This window comes from Corvus kubaryi, unplaced genomic scaffold (assembly GCF_017639235.1).
Source record: "Corvus kubaryi isolate FWS band 111438036 unplaced genomic scaffold, C.kubaryi_AGA036_p1.0 65018, whole genome shotgun sequence".
NCBI lineage: Eukaryota > Metazoa > Chordata > Aves > Passeriformes > Corvidae > Corvus > Corvus kubaryi.
In genome coordinates, this window is record NW_024581697.1 from 58,043 (window position 1) to 75,636 (window position 17,594).

The 17,594-nt window shown below is 41.5% G+C and overlaps 1 long non-coding RNA gene across 17 annotated transcripts in view; it reads left to right on the forward strand.

Annotated features, from left to right (window-relative positions):
- The window catches only part of LOC121672864, an 81,732-nt gene that overhangs the window by 53,618 nt on the left and 10,520 nt on the right, over window positions 1-17,594 (forward strand). For 16 of the 17 annotated variants that reach the window (XR_006019059.1, XR_006019048.1, XR_006019047.1 and 13 more), the window contains one exon: window positions 9,391-9,582. This is a non-coding gene — a long non-coding RNA (uncharacterized LOC121672864). Of the gene's footprint in view, window positions 1-9,390; window positions 9,583-12,967; window positions 15,506-17,594 lie in introns of those variants that run through there. The other variant, XR_006019061.1, reaches the window with a different exon arrangement.

Sequence of the window (17,594 nt, forward strand, 5' to 3'; positions counted from 1 at the left end):
AGGCAGAGGGGGATTGGAATGGCTCCTCTTGCCTGAACCTCAGTGAGACAGAAGGGAAGACAGAGCTATGGGACTCATCAGTAACATCATCATCATTATTGTTTCATTTCGTACTCCAGTGCACTTTCTGCAATGGCACAGGTCTCCTTCTGCAGGGGAGCTCTCCGAATTATAGATGGGCTTCTCGTTATTATAGAAATCACTGGGTTTATGAAAAATGCATTGCTGTCATGTTCCATTATCTACTTCCGCCCATGCTGCAATCCTGTAGCTTGCAAGTCATTAGATTCTTTTTCAGCGTTCCTTTGAAATAATCCTTTCAAAAAACACTATTCATTGGGTATGACCCCGGAGAGATACTGTCTGGTACTAAAGCTCTCTTTTAGTTCTGCGAGGGAGACCTGTAACAACAAGATAAGTGCATGTATATTCCAAGTAATGTCTGGAGTTTGCTGCCTCCCATTAAATGCAATAGGAGCTTACAGTTCAAATGGTAGAATTTTGCTTTGTAAATGTAGGAGAAAATGGAGTTCAGATATAGAGGTAAATTTGCATTTGGTAGTGATTTAATGTTCCATGGTCTGTTTTAGCTCCAACTTAAATAGTACATTTAAACCATCAATAAAAAAGAAAAAAGAAAAGAAAAAAAAAAGAAAAAAAAAAAAAACAACAAATGAAAAAACGTGCTAACTGCTGGGTTCAGAAGGAGTGGATGTGATTTTATTCTTGCTGTCAATGTGGCAGTGAGCTGCCTTTTACTTTCTCCTCTTCATTTAGCAAGTCAGCAGTAGCAGTTAAATGATAGCCCTCCGGTCTTTCTTCAGGACTGTTTCTGCAAATGAAAGCAGGAACTTCAAATCCTTGTGTTTTTCATGTCACTTACAAGGTGTTTTGTGAATTTTAACATTTTTGCATCTATCTGTGAAACAGTGGAGAGGATGCCAGGATTTCTGAGTAAGAAGTGCCCTTTGTGAAGGGAGGCTGCATGGCTTTGTACCACTGGGTTCAGGAGGTCATAAAGGGATGTTGAAGAGAAAAAAACCTGCCAAAAATGAAAACGTTTGGTGGCTTGTGAATGATAAATGGATTGGAAAAAAAGAAAAAGGGGAAGAGTTAACATCTAACCAGTGACTTTCAGAAATACCTAAAGCACCTGGTGTCTGGATTATGAAAAATTATTCAGTCCCAGAACCACAAACTCCAGGTTTTCACTGTGATTTCTTCACGAAGCACTTTTTTCTCTCCCAGGGCTGGCTCCAGGCCTCCCTGTGAACACACAGTCACCCCTGCTCACATTATCCCTCTCTGGAAAATTGCCACAAACCTTGCAGAATCCAGTCCTGATCTAGCAGCGATGTGAGGGGTTTAATAGGAGGGCAGGGGGCTTGCAGTCAGTAGCACAAGGCATAACAGACTAGAGCAGTGGTCCATTAAATCAGCATGCTGGGGCCCAGGCATTTACAGTCACACAGTCAGATGTTTCCAGTAATTATTTCCCCACAGCATTTTTATTAGGTGCTCCATAAATAATATTCACTGCCATGCTCTTCTCACGGTCTTTTATAAAAAAAAAAAATAAGGTAGGAGAGAAAAGAAGGGGAATTCACTATACTTTCAGCTGGATTTTGAGGTATTTCTGTCTTTGAGCCCTACTGAAGCAGATATGAACTTGGAAAATACGGGCAAATTAATTCCTTACTGACCGAACATTGTGGCCTAGAACAATCATTGGAGCAGCTTAATGTATGAATCATAGAACCATCATAGAATCACAGAACAGTTTGGGTTGGAAGAGACTTTAAAACTCATCTTGTTCCATCCTTGCCATGGGCAGGGACACCTTCCACTATCCCAGGTTGCTCCAAGTCCCATCCAGCCTGGCCTTGGATACTTTGAGGGATGGGGCATCCACAGGTTCTCTGGGTAACCTGTGCCAGGGCCTCACCACCCTCCCAGGGAAGAATTTTTTCCTTATATCTAATCTAAACCTACTCCCTTTCAGTCTGAAGCCATTCCCCCTTGTCCTGTCTGTGCATACCTTTGTAAAAAGTCCCACTGGCATGTTTCTATTTCAGATTTAGATTTGTCTTCTTGTCATGGATCCCATGCAGGCCTGGGATTGACAAGCAAGCCAGTGCTGGGGTTGGAGTGGGATCTTTTCTATGTACTGTTTGTTTGTTGTTCGCTTTTTTTGGTAGTATTTACGTAGTTCAAATCCAGGGTCATTACACCAACTAAAGGCACTGTCCTCTCCTCTGTGGAAGAGCTGCCCAAAGCTCAACACTGTCACTGTGTGTTTCATCTGCTCTGGACAGGCAGCCCCTATTGCCAAGCACCAGCTTTTCAATGTAGGCTACTGTGCAAAGGCTTTTTCCAGGAAATATCACTGCCTTGTCTCAGTTATAGCATTAATGTTAAGCAATACAGCTTCTTTCCTGGCACCAGCACTCGTGTTTTGCAAAGGGTTTTTACTCAGGTATTTAATTTTCAGCATCAATTTTCTATCCAAAGTAAGATTCCTCAAACGAACTCAAGGATCTGGAGACTTATTTTTGTACTTACTGGACTGCAATATTGCAACTAACCCCAAGCAGAATTCAGAGGAGCAACAGTAAAAGGAAGTGGACTAAATATTCATGGTTCAGGTTTTCTACAAGAGTCACAAACTCTTCCATCTGTGTGTGCAAAGCCTCTGAGCAGCCCAAGGTGGGTATTTATATAGATCAACCCACAAGTGCAATACTTCTGTCTAAGCTGAAAAGCTGAGTCAGAGGAGGTTTAGGTTGGGGATCAGGAAAGAAATTGTTACAGAGGGTGAACACTGGAACAGGCTCCCCAGGGCAGTTGCTCAGCACCAAGCCTGTCTGAGTTCAAGAAGTGTTTGGACAACACTCTCAGGCACAGGGTGGGAATTTTGGGGTGTCCTGTGCAGGGCCAGGAGTTGGACTTGATGATTGTGATGCGTCCCTTCCAACTATGTTATCATTCTATGCTATGTGTGGAAATGTGCACAGGGAGCACAGAAATTGTTAATAGCTGGGCAGAAAATAGACCCTCAGATAAAGAGGGTGGGTTTGCTGTCAGTGACTGCTCAGGTTGGGTGGCCTCATTCCATGGGTGTCTCCATGAGGGTTCAGTGCCTTGTGGCTGTCCCAAAGGAATGGGGTATTTACATGCAGGTCATTGTCAGCAGACTGGAGGGATCTTAGCAGCCCTGGCTGATGGCTGAGATGTGTGGTAAAGACATTGGACCCAAGGCTAAGGTCAGACCTAACAGAACTCTTAGACCTTGTCTAACAGCGCCAGGTGAGGGAGCTTCCTACAGCCCTGTCACAGCTGGAAGATGCTCTGCTCTTGGCCATGGCTGTAGCAGTGTCAGGGACATCCTGGCAGGAGTAAGAGGCGAGTCCTCAGCTGCTCAGAAAATCTCACCTCCAGATCATTTCCCAGTTCCTTTTGTTCTCTGTTTCATTTCTGGACTGGGGAAGTTGCAGCCTTAAATTCAGTAAGAACCCACTCAATATAAATGTATGTATCTGTTTTCCTATGTGCTATAAGAAGACTCAGTTTGGTGAACCCAGGCCATTGGCATTTCATAATTTCCTCTTGCTCCAGCAGGTGAGGAATTAACCCATTGTTATTCCTCTCTAAAGGAACAGAGAAAAAGATATCCTCTGCAAAGACCATGATTTAAAAAAAAAAAAAAAAAAACACACATCTATTGGGTTTTTAAAGAAATATTTTATTGGAACCATAAGGTTTCTTTTTTTGAGAGAGAAAATTTGAAATCCGGAGTTTATTTTTCCTTCAGTGTCTCTCCTAAGAACCAACAGGAATTGAGATTTTTTTTTTTTTTTTTTCTCTCTTGTGTTTGTGCCTACTTATTAAACACACATGTGGCCTGGATTCCTTGCGTAGGTGCAAAGAGGTTTGGAAAAAAAAAAAAGGAAAGGAAAAAAAGGTGTAACCCAGTCCATTGACCTGTCTCTTTGCCCTTAGGACTCTTTCGAACAGCTGTGAGAAAAAGAAAAGGGGGGGAGAGGTAAAAAAAAGAGGCAGTTTAACAAGCCAAATCCAGATGTTCATTTCATACACACACCCTGAACAGCTTTTGCATGGTTTATTTCGTTTTCTGAAACCATTTTTCACCAGCCTGTTTTCTCAGCTGGGAAACTTCTGGTGTAGTGTTTTCAAAAAAATATTGCATTTGGCATTACAAGAAAACAGAGCCTTTAAGATATTAAAAGGACAATATCCTTGTTTGACTTGGCCCAGGGAAGCAGGGCTATAGGAATTTTAGATTTTTGTACCACCCAAAGAATAGGTAAAAGAAATTTTCCACTCTTAAACTCAGTTTATATGGGAATTTGAGAGTTGATTTAGCTTGATTTTTTTTTTCCTTTTAAAGACTTCTCTGTGGATTCTGTGTTGGTGTAGATGGACTTTGTTAATGGGAAGGAATAAGCAAAGTGATAGCAATTTGTTTGCTTCTAGATCATGGTGTACCATGGTTCAAAACTCAGACTGATGCTGAATGAACTCTACTTTTGTTCTGCGTTATTCACACCCGTGTCCACGTAAGGTAGACAGACAAATCTGAAATTATTTTTCACTGGCACAATTGCTTTTAATTTAACATTTATATCAACTGTGTGGGCAGCACTGATTGCAGGGAGGATGGTGACAGAGCAGGGTCTACACTGAGTTCAGTGGTACCCAAAGGTTGGGGGGTGATGAGCAAAATTAGGGAAGATCAAGTGCAAACCAGACCTGTACTGCTCTCACTCAGGCAATCAGAGGATATATTGCTCTGCAGAACACTCAGTGTAAAACCCCAGCTCCACTGAAGCCAGTGGATGATTTGCAGTTTGCTACCCTTCACAACTTAGGTGAAAAAACCTTCTTTTTTTAACCTATGTGATCCTACAAGTGCCATTCACTATTACTTACTGTTTTAGAGAGAGACTTGATCTGAATTCCTCCCTGTAAAGAAAGGTCTCTATCTTTACAACAGTTTTGTGCAATGCTTTGGTGATCCTTTTGTTCACCTGTTCTAAAGAATAAAAAATTGAAGATATTCTTATCAGAAATGTCACCATTCTGTGCAGACCTCAGACCCCACCAGCTATGACCTAAAGCAGATGATAAGAATTGTTAGTGAGAATTTGAAGACATAAACTGTGGTTAAATTAAATAGACAATGAAAAAGAAGGTATTGAACAATCCTGATTTATGAAACTGCAACATTATTTAAATGAGTAAATAGAAATGCTTAAAGCATTAAAATGTCCCACACCATGTTTTCCTTTTACTTTGCTCCTACTAAATAAGGACAAATCATCAGGTGTCTCTTGCAGGCAGAGCAGGGCAGGGTTTGGGGGGGTGTGTGCCTATCTGTGTGCACTCAGGTGTGTGCATCCTTCAGCCTTTCAGCCCTGGTAGTTGAAATATCGGCATTTTGGTGTCAGAACACCACCAAATGGGCTACAAATACTTGGTCCTTGAACTAATATTCTTTTCAGACAGAATTAAAAAAAAAAAATCAGCAGAAATTTATCTAAGGTTTAAAGTGTGTTAGGCAGCTCATTTGTCCAGTACAGAACTAGACTGGAAATCTGCTGAGCAGTCCTAGTAAGTTCTGTTGAACTTTTGGGGGTCTTTTTAAAGCCACTGACTTGGTACACAGATTGAATAATCCTGGAGAAAACATGTATTGTCTGTCTGTTTCAGGAGACTGGAAATTTGTGATGTGAAACAGGGCCCTGATGTGTTTTTCCCTGCTCCTCTTTATCTGGAGTACAAAAACATGCGTGTGTGTTTCTGTATTTATGTGCATGCATATTTACATGTACGTTAAGACACAGCTATAAAAAAGCCATTTACTTGATTAAAAAGGACAGTCTGTTTGTGTGAATATCAAGCCTAGAACCCAGGCACGTTCATATCCAGCTTTGGGTAATTAGACCTCTTAATACCTAATATCAGAGATAGATAAATCCAGGAACTTCTGCACAGATATTGTCAAGACCGTGTTTGGAATTATTCTGTCAGCCAGTGCATTTACAATGAACTTAGAAAATGTCATTTTAGAGGTATCAGGCTATAAATTTGCACAAATACCACTGTATATGTCTCTTCTGGAAGGATGGCACCATGGAAGTGGTGTCAAGGTTGCATCCTGTGCTTGCACAGCATGTGGAGCCTTAGCCTGTGGATGGGGCAGTTTATGTACTGCTCTGAGACAAGTCCATAAAGATGATTCAGGAACTGAGAAGAAAATGAGGAGGTAATGCTGCTGCATGAGGAAATTTGGGATAACACAGCCTGGGTCCTTCCAGTCATGAAAAGGGATAAGACAGTCTAAGTGTCAGGGCTCTTATCGCTTTCTATCTTTCAGCAAACCAATGACCCAGGCCACATGGCCTCCCAAAAATGCCTTCTTTGTCTTGACAAAATATCATCCTGTAAACATTTCCAATCACAGCACTGAAATGGTTGCATTTATTATAACAGCCTGCCACAGACTTTGGTTCAGTAGTCTTTCTAGAGAGGGGCTAATACCTGCTCGGCGAACACCATTAGCCACGGTGACGGATCCCAGCAGTAGTGTCTGGGTTCTCATTTGGTACCCCACAACACAGGACAAGCTCAGTGTTACTCCCTGCACTCCATGCGCCATCTCCCTTGAGTTTCTCTATAGCTTTAACCCAGCTTTGCCTAATGTTTTGCTAAATATTTCCTTTTAAAATGATCCAGGGAAAATCAGGAAATTCCTCTTTGTCTCTCCCTAAGAAATTCATTTTGATACCCCTAATTGTCACTGCAGGAAAGTTGCATGTCACCCTTAGTTGTCTTCTCTATAGACTCCTACTGTTATGGCTCTGCCAGTGAGAGGAAATGCTCTGTGTTTCAAGGGAATTTTTTGCTAATATTGTTGCACTGTTTTCTGGTGACCTCTTTGTCATAGATGGTGATGATGTTGATACTCACAGAGAATTAAAAACCCTGCCATGAAGGCACAAAGGGCAGGTGGTGCATTCTCTATTTCCAGAAAAGCTTTTCTGGTTTGCAGGAGTGAAAAGAAAAAGTTTTCATTTAGAGGAGGACATTAGGGTTGAGGTAGGAGATGGGGATTTCAGAAGGTGATTGTCTGTATCAATGCAAAAATTATAATTGGTACTCTCAGAATCATGGACTAGTTCACATTGAAACTGGCATTTGTAGATCATCTTGCCCCTGCTTAAAAGAGGGCCAACTTCAAAGGTAGCTAAGGTTTCTCAGGGCCATGTTCTGTCAAGTTATAAAAATCTGCCAGGTTAGGTGTTTTACCATCTTTTTATGCAACCTATTCCAGAACTTAACTGTCCTCCTTTCAATTTATTTTTTAATGAAGTAGGAATTTGTCTTGTTGCAACTTGTGATCGGTGCCTTTTATCCTTTCACTGTATCTGAGAAAAGTTGGACTCAATCTCCTGTGTAGCCGTCTATCAGTAGTAGAACACACCAGTTAAAGTCCCTTTTTTAACTTAGGTTTTTCAGGCTGAAAATATTCACCTCCCTCATCTCTTCCTCATGTGTTTTGCTATCTTGATAGTCTACTGCTGGACTCAATTTAATTTGTTGATGTTGTTCTTGCACTGTAAGCAGGGAAAACCATCCAAAAGTGGAACTGGGCCTCAGTTGTGGCTAATATTTCGTATTAATTGTCTACTCTGTTGACATCAGATGCTCAAGCCTTGGCCATAACAGTAATATAATGGCTCTCGTTCAAATGTTGAGGTAGCAGGGCATACCTGCTAGGCCTGCTTGGAAGAGCCTCTCTCATAACACACTGTGCCCAGGTCATCCTGTCCCATTCCTTTGGCTCTCTGTGATAGCACTACACTTAATTGCCTTTTTGCTCATTGCTGAACTGACTGGTTTGTCCTGGACATGATGAGTTTGTTTTCTTCTTTCACAAAGTGCATGCACTCCTATGGACTTTTACAAAGGAATCAGAGACATCCAGGAAAAAAGCAGAAGGAGCAGAAAGCCCTCAGTTTCTTCTTCTATGAATAATTTAGTGCCAAGTTAACTGAAATGTTTGAAAAAGAGATTTTTGGTGCACAGCTTCATTAAACCCTCTATCCCCAAATGGATTCTCTATCAGTGTCAGCATCCAACACTTCATCTTGTCCCAATCATGGCAAAGGCCTTGTGGAAATAAAATGCAGAGGAAGGGAGAGGCAAAGCAGATTATTGTTGCCATTAGGCACATCTGTGTGTGTGTGCACATGTGCTCTACAAACTCACAGTGAGGGCAAAACCAGGATCTGTATGAAAAGAAGGAACGAAGCCCCAAAGCATATAATCCTTCCAAAACCTGTGCTCCTTTGCGGGGTGGGCCACGCTGTTAAAGGGTGCTGTGCCACTCTCCAACCCCCCTGCTCTGGAGCACGAGTTTTAGGCAGAGGATTCTGTTCTCTTCCACTGAGCTTTTACCAGCACAGTGAGTGGGACCCCCTTCTCTTGGCAGAGGTTTCTGTCAGCGATCTGTCTTCTGCAGCTATTTCCGTGGGAAGGCCCTCCATCTGGTGCTTGGCAGGGAAGGGAACTTTCCTCTCAAATATTTTCTCTCTCTCTCTCTCTCACCCCGTTTAAGGTATACCCTTTGGAAATCTTCAACGTCCAAGATTTATTTTTGCACAGGGTACATACTTTGTTTTACGTGGTCTGGCTTTCTTTTCTTCTCACAAAACGCCACCCCTGTGCCCTGCTTATCCTGGCAGAGGGAGAAGAATGCTGTTTGCTTTAACATTACCTTGGGTCTCAGTGTGCAACAGGTCAAAAGATGTGACAAGTACACATACTAATCCCTTTCCCTTTCAGTAAATAGAATAACACAGATGGGAAAGTTTACATTGGGATCTGACACTCGCTCTGAGCTGAAGTTAAAAAGGAGATGGGGTTGGACATTACATTTCAGATCAGAGCAGTTACTGCACAAACTCACCTTCCCACTCAGCATCAAGTCGCTCCTGTTATCCTAAACCCTGTTTGCTCTTCTAAGAATGTCTCCCTTCCCCTTCTACTCTCCTTTCGAGGGTAGTATGTAGACTTGGCTAAGTCTTGGAAAGCTCTTGTAGAATAAAATATTCCCCAAGAATCAGTGATGTTCAAGTGAAAAAATGTCAACATTTTCCACTGAAACACCACCATCGGTGACTTTTTAAACATTTGGCATTTCTGAGCATTGAAATATCACATTAGAAAATCATCCCCACCAGATACCAACGAGATATCTTCTTAGAAATATTAAACTGATTTCAATAAAATTCCCTATTACCAGTTTTGTCATATCTAATCTGACTGTTAATATTTAATTTGATTCTGTTTTCTGTTTCTTTGTAGCCTCTGACATTGTGTGACGTAGCCCAATTTTTAATTTGCTTGCCTGGAGATTTGCCACTCTACATTATTCCTGCAGGGGACACACAGAAGAATAAAACCTAGGATTATGCCTCACATTCAGAGGGGAAAAGCTGCAGCGATGACTCAAAGGGCTTGTCCACATCACACCAAATATCCCTTTCTTGCCATCAGGTATGTACCATTTCACAGTGTCTTTCATGAGAACCTTCTGCCAGCTCCCCATGATCCCTCAAGATCAAGATTCTGATTGGGAACTCCTTAAAATTAAGTTTTGAGGATATCTCTGTAATGAGAAGAATATCTAGGATCTGTTCTTAAATACATATGGGCCTCAGAGGATAAACATGAAGAAATTGTATTTCCTACAATTTTTTTTCTAAAAATCTCAATTCTATAAGCAAAGTTATATGTTAATTATTGAAAATAAGATTAGATATGCAATTAAAAACACTTTTTTAACTGAAAAAGACATATGTATGTACTGAGCTCACTAGAAATGAAAATACTCTATTTGATTTAGAAACTGCATCTATATGGTTTACCACAAATATATTCTTCATGAGAAACACACAGTGACCTGCTTTCTGATTAGAGAACTAACATTTGGGTTTGAGAATCACTGCCTGTTTCATCTGGTTTCTTTGAAAATGTGCGGTTTCAGAACTGCTTTTTCACACTGCTTTGTACACTTCTCCATGAGTTTCATGGCAGAGAGGTTGTGTACCTCTCTCAGTCTGGCACCTTCTGATAACTCACTGATGATTCAGAAATCAAGATCTCAAGTCCAAAATTCAAGGTCTTCCTCTCCAACCTGGGAACAGCTCTGAGGTTCATTCACAGACCATGCAGAGGAGAGCAAACACCAAGTTCAGTTTGAAGAAGCTCAAAGCCTCAAATTTTGGTGGAAGGTCCATCTAGGTCAATGGAGAAGTGGTTCCCAACAGGGAGCATGAGGAAGACCAGCTTAAACTCAACACTTGTATTTTAGGCAGTAGGATGAGGTGAGAGAGATCCTACAATCAGGGCTGGTCTGCAGAGTGGTGTAGATACACAGGCCAAGGTTCAGGACACCTCAGATTGGGCAGTTTCCTGAGGTTTTAGGGCTGATCTTTCTTTCTATTGATGTTTGAAATGGGCACCTTCAGGGAAGCTGTGTGTCCCATAGAAGCTCTGATCTGATTTTGGAGATGCCTTTCTTCCTCCTTTGTAGAAAACCTTGAAACAGCAACTTAGTGATTACCTAAATTTGATTAAATGTGGATCAGGTGAGTCCAGGTCCCTTTTCCTACGTAGGGACCAGCCTTCCCATTGGTTCTGCTGGATGTTCAAGCTCCTTGTTTGGGGCAAGGCACCTAAATGCTTTTGTCACCCTGACCTTTACTCTCTGTTCTAATTTCACTTCTGACTTCTTGACTAAGATCTCTCACAAGGGAGAGCAATTAGTGCCCATCACAAGCAAAGTTTTTGCAACATGGGTGACTGCCCACAAGAAACACAGTTGAGACCACCAACTGTTTTATTTGTTTTTCTTCCAATTTCTGCTGATTGAGAAGCTCATGAGATACATCTCATTTCCCTGGAGGTCCCCAGGGAAGCAGTGGTCAGACAGTCCTTTTTCCAGCCTGCCTTGGGCAACGCTGGTAGCCCTGCTAAATTCTGCCTGATTGAGGCCTCATCAATGCTACTGGCAGCTTATTTCCGCCACCAAACTCTTATTATTTGATGGTAAACACTTTAATTCACTGCTATTCAGAGCCAGGTTTGGATAGGTTACATAGAGGAAAATGGTTTAGTGTCCTGAGCTACAGGTTATGGAGAATTAAACTAAAATCTCCAATAAAGGTTTTGGTGCTGGAGGTTCCATTGTGGGTGGGAGCCACTGTACTTTTTGAAAATAGCCTCTGCTCACTGCAGTGCCAGGTGAAGGTTTTTAGATCTATATCTATCTGCAGACCTAAGTTAAAAAATTTGAGATGTCTTTGGATTTCTCTGCACTGTGTTATCATAAATTATAGAATCATAAGATACCCTGAGTTGGAAGGGATACGCAAGGATCATCAATGTGCAGGTCCTGGCCCTGCACAGGACAGCCCCAGCAATTCCACCCTGTGCCTGAGGGTGCTGTGTGTTGTGCCCGCAGGTATTGCCCAGTGGAAAAGGTAACATCTAAACTGCATCATCCTTTTGCTAATTTGAGCAGGAATTTCAGTCTCCCTTCAAATCCCTCTCTTCCCTGCTTCCTCCAGTTTGAGGGAGGTCAGTAATTTGTTGGTGGCTGTTTAACCTCAGGAGGCCTCTTTGCTTTCCCGTCTCCTACCCCACACAGCCTGAGATGCTCTTGCCAGCAAGCTGAGCTGAGGCTCGCCTCATTTCCTCCCCTGTAATTCCACTCTTGCCTTGGATGAGAAAGGCACTGAATAGATTAAATTTACCTCTTCCCCTGTGTCTGGAGTATCAGTGCTTCCTATGTATGGGAACAGACCAAGTCACATCGAGTTCTAGGAGTGATTCAGGTAGAGACAGAGCCTTCACTTTGACTGGACCTTGCATATGAATATCTCAAAGAATTTAAAAATTATAGTTCTGCTGTGTAAATAAAACACGCCAACACTTCTGTTTTATAAAATTTTCTGTGCTATATTTAGGACTTGCCTCTACTGATGTTATTTGGAGTATTTCCACCAACTTTAGTTTGGGCTGAATTATCTTAGAAATAATTTTTGATGGCGTCATTTATGGTTCTTTGTTGACTTCTTTAATTCAACCTATTTTAATATGAGAAAGGTCTTTGCTTCATAACACAGGAGGTGCAGCACAGGCCTGATCCCCATAACCTCATAAGCCAGAAACTGCTACAAGATCAGGTCCACTACAAGTCACAAAATCTTTTTTTTATAAAAATGTCTCAATTATCCAGAAAATGTATTTTCATGATGAGGCTAAGGCACAGCATGAATGCCATTTCATGTAAAGCATACAATTAAATATGTGTGTGTGTAGATTATAAAACTGTTTGGGAAAAACAGCTCAAAGATAAACATCCAATGAGTTATTTGTCTGGTAAGATAGCCTGTGTTTATTCTCATTCCAGAGATCCCATGTCTGATCAAACCAGATTTATAACAAGACTTTTAAAATATATGTTATTTTTGGACCAAGAGAATAAAGTTTTCCCCTGCCATGATGCCTACAAAGGGAGCTGGCAATGCCAGGGAACACGATGTGCTGGGACTCCTGCTTATCACAGTTGTTCTCTTTTAGATCTCTTTTATTTCTTGTTTGTTTGTCTCTGTCTCTCTCTTGTCCTACATTTAGATATTAAGCTTCTTGGACAGAATGTGATTTGGCATTTATTTTTCCAACAGATTTATTCCAGAGGAGTTCTCGATTTGGGACCAATTGATGATGATAATAGATATTGAGTGTAAGTCACAAAAGAGAGCTCCATAGCTGAGCTTGATGCAAAGAGTGCAACATTAGGAAAGGTTTGGGAAAAAGGACAGATTTCACAGAATCTTGTTCAGTTCCTCTTTCAGTCTCTAATTCTGGATTTCAGGGAAGAGGTGACCACACACAGCCAGCAGAGTTTCCTCCTGGTAATACCTCTGTGAGAAATTAGCCATCCCCGGACACAGCAGGGAGCATTGGGCAACACGTTTATATTTCATGTGACTTTCCTGTGAGTCACATCTCCTTTTGTCACCAGAGCATCCCATCCCACCTCATCTCAGCGCTCTCTTTCTGAGAATGGACTCATCACTTCTAGGTTTCTTTTCCCTTGGCAAGATTCTCCTTCCCTTCACCTGATGCCAGTCCTGGCTTCTTCCTTGGCACCACTGTGGCACATTTATGCATTTGCAGAGCCCAAGTGTACCATTGGAACAGAGTCCTGCACAGAGGTAGGAGGAAGAGGTAGGTTAGAGTGGCACCATTCCCGGAAGACCAGCAGGAGATGGAAAATGTCCATGAACTCACTGCTGTTTTCAGGCAGACTAAATTCTACCTATGTTCTCGTGCCTAATGTTGTCCACAGATATTCTGGACCTTCGGGGTTGCCAAACCAATAGGAAACTAAAGCTGCAGTAGGAGAAGTAGATGGAATACAGCTGTTGGAGGATACATGAGCCTGTGTCCTTCACAGTCATGGAACTTACTGGTGCAGCCATGTTTTTTTATGTTCTGACAGTTCTGAAAACAAGCAGAAAACTTTTTTGTGAAGAAAATTTTGAGTGCATTCAAAACAATCTGTCTTTAAAAAGTGTGTGAACTGAAAAGCTGTCAGTACCTTCCGGGGTTAAATGGGAAATTGAATTTAATTTTTGTTCATTTAATTGGTTTTGTTAATTCAATTTTATTTAAGCTTGAAATTAAAAAAAAAAAATCAGTGTTTAAAACTATTAATGAAAAATGAAGATATTTCCTTCTGAAAACTTGAAAACTAAACAGTTAAATGTTTTATAGTTTGAGAGGGGTATTTTAAACATCTAGATTTTGCAGCAACTTACACTGAGCTGAGTAACATTTTGGTTGATGAGAAATGAGATTTTGGTGAAATCTTTGCTTTAACACTTCGAGCAGCTCTAGGCATCAATCTTGTCTCTCCTCCCTTCCTGAATATACTAAGATACTAGCAAAGACAGGACATGGCTTCACTCAAGACAAGGGCTGTACTATTCTTTGGTCCTAAGCTGACCTTCACAAGTAGAAGAAAAGCGTCATCATCTGTTACTTGGAAATTTTAACTTTTTAAGGGGTTATAATATGAAAGTGTCCATACTGCTGCCAGGAAGACAAAGGGTCTGAGGAAAAAGGGAATCTGTATTCTCTGAATTAGATGGGACAGTGTGTGGCTGATATTCCCGAGAAGTGCAGTTAAAGTGCTGGAAGCAAGGTTAATAGTTGGACCTTTACTTGGAAGTAGGCCAGTAGAAAAGATATAAACGACCACATAGAGTGGAAGGTGAGCAATTAAAATTTCTTTAGAACATGAAGGCTGCTGGTCCTTCTCCAGGATATCAGGGTCAAGTCCAGGTTCACACTCACTGTTGGGCTGTACCTCACTGTGTAAGTCACAAACTCATTTGGAGAAGTCATTCAGTGAAATAATTTGCCATTCACCTAGGATGACCCATGGATGTCCTGGGATGTCCAAGAATGCAATATTATTTCTTTAATAAGAGGGAAGAGGCTCTGAACCAACAGAGAGACATGTTTGATGCATGTGCTTCTCATGTGCAATTCATATGTGATCTGTTAAAACCATGAAATATGGGACAAAATGAACCCATGTGTCTGGAAAGCAGAGTCAGTGTCTGACAGACCTCAGTTGTGACTTGAACAATAGAGAACTTTAGCTGTGGTGCGTCTGTGGTGCATCTCTACTCCCAGTGCTCTACTGGTTTGTTTTTATTATTTTTTTCACTGCACACAAAACTGAGGGGTTCTTTTCCATTTGCAGACTGAGGAGAACTTCTGTTGGAATGTGTGGTTTCAAGTAGTTTAAAGAAAGAGTTTCTTTAACACCTTTCCCACTCCTTCTTGCTGCTGAATGTTTTATGTTACCTTGATATCATAAAGATCCTGTGACTACAATCTTTTGATTATACCTACTACAGATTGTAAGCTCTCATCGTGATGTGATAATATTTGGCAAGTGGTGACTTGTAAGGGTGCAGTTTTGAGTAAATAAAAAGAATTCTGGGCAAGATTCAGCCTTCAGGAGAGCAGAGCTGTCTCTCTGCAGTGGTTATAGTGACAAATGTAAAACATTTGTACAAAGGGAATAGATTAGTCACCAGCTGGTATTATAAGCCTTTCACATTATTTAATGACCAGAGTGGGCTTTAGGCAGCCAAGCAGGAGACTGTATGGCCCCTAAGTGCCTCTTACAGCCTAGTAAAACCAGGGCACGATCTTACCCTCTCTTATCTCTAATGCTACTTGTGAAACAAAACATGCTGGTATTTGGCTTGCTAACCATAGATGCAAACCACCGGAGGGCTTAAGGGTGTTTCATTAGATCTCCATTAAAAATGAACAATCCGTTTTTAAAAAATAGTCAGAATCCACAGAGCAAAGCATCACGGTATAAAACTACCCAGTCCTCTTTGCCTTTCCCGTGAATATATGTGTGTTTTGCTCTTAATTTGTGACCCTTGCAACTTTTGGGAGTGGCAGAATACTTTTATTGATTTATCCATGTATTTAAATGGAGTTTTTACAACCCTGCACAGATCTGGGCACAGGCTTGTGAAAGAGAGCTAGCAAAGGCTCGGGCCTGGTGGTGTTTTGTTCTGCTTTTAGGTGCAATTTTATCCATTGCTCTGCAGCTGCACGTTCCTCTTGTAACAGCCAGGCTCTCCAGACCATGTGCCTGGGAGAGTTTGCAAGTTGCCAGGCTAGCTAGAGATGATTGTGTCTGGCAGAATGTCTGTATGGGATTGGTGCTAAAGGCAAAGCATGTGCAGTGCTATCGAATGCTGCTGGAAACGGGAGACCTGGCTGGAGCCTCACGCCATTCATGATCCAAGGGATGGTGGTTCTGAAGTGACAGTCAGCTTGATAGTGGTTTTAAAGTATTTTCCCTTAGAAGAGACAAGTCTGGTGCATATCTAAAGCAAACTCTAAGAGAATTTAAGACAGATGAACTTTGGAGGTTTGGTTTGGGGTTTTTTTTTGGCTTGAGATTATTGAGGCAAATATGAGGGTGGTTAAATCTGAAAGCTTCTCTGATCTGTGTTAACACCACCTACTAGTGAGATATCTACATGTAGCTGCCAAAGACAGGTCCCTACCACCATGACTAAAAGGAAAATAGGCAAATACTAAGATGTATTGGGAGATCAACAAAGAGTTTTTGGAGTCTACACTCATCAGGAAGAAGATGAAATGCTAGTGAGATGCTCTACATAGTGTCATTGAGACCTTGGGGAAACAAGTGGCAGCAAGCTGAAGTCATCAGGGAACCAAATTCAAAGCAGTGGTTTGATACAGCACCCATGTTCAGCACAGGGATCTTCAGCCTTGCTCATTCAACAGCCTCAAACTAATTAGAAAGTTTCTTGCCTTAATAAGCTCCACTTTCACACGCTGCTCTGTCTCAGTCACAGGGCTTGTCATTGTCAGAAAAAAGGGGCCATATTCTGCAAATATTTACAATTACTCTGCTCTCCCAAGCTGTCTTTGGAAAGCAGGTAAATACCAAAGTTCATGAACATTTGTAGTGTTGGGATCTTAACATGGAGTGACTGAAACCATTTTCTTTTTAGCTGTCTGTTTCATCAACATGAGTTGAGAATTCAAGATCTCAAAATACTTGGCAAGCAGATAGCTTCAGCATCCGTGGGCATAACCTGACTTAAACATACTGAAAAACTTTGTTTGATCTTTAGTCTCTAAGGTGCTATTTGTTTATGTATAGACAAATCCACATTTTGAAATGAAAAAGTTGGTTGTACTAAGAAAAAAACTAGGGATTATGGTGCCTAAGTGTGTTATCACCGTATTTAACTCCACGTGGCCTTTCTAATTACCATTTCCCTGGTTAGGGACGCCTGTTGCTGGGGGAAGGAGCAGGATGTGCTGTGAGCTCTCTCGCCCAGCGCTGGGCCAGGGGCTCGTGCCGGTGGCCGAACGTGCTGGCTTTGCACGGCACTGCTGATGAAGTGAGCGTGTGCTGCTGGCTCTGAAGTGAAAACAATCACTCTGAAATCGCAGGGCTTCCTTAGAAATGTAAAAAAATGGGGTGGGAGCATAAGTTAATTGTACTTTTACACACTGTTATACTTGTCAGTGTGCCAGGCTCTACATTTCTTCCAAGGGCGAAATGAAAACTCCAAATTCATGTGGTTATGAAACAATTTCAGTATGAGCACTCAGCAAAGAATTATAAAGTGGGAAAGATACAGTCCTGTGTCACAGCTGGTTGAGAAGGGTCTGCATTGATCAAGGCTTCTTCCAGCTTGGAGGAGTCTTTTGAAGTGTATTGAGACCATTCTCTGTCTGTATGTTGAATGTATATAAGGTCCTACAGAAAAGCTGATTTGTTATGACATTGCTCTGATCAGGAGATGAGGCAACTAGCAGAAGGCAGCACCATCATTCCAATAAAACTTGTTTCTCTGCAGCTGGAGATTTAGGATATCAGTCTGTTTTGCCCTGATTTACACCACGATAAATTCATA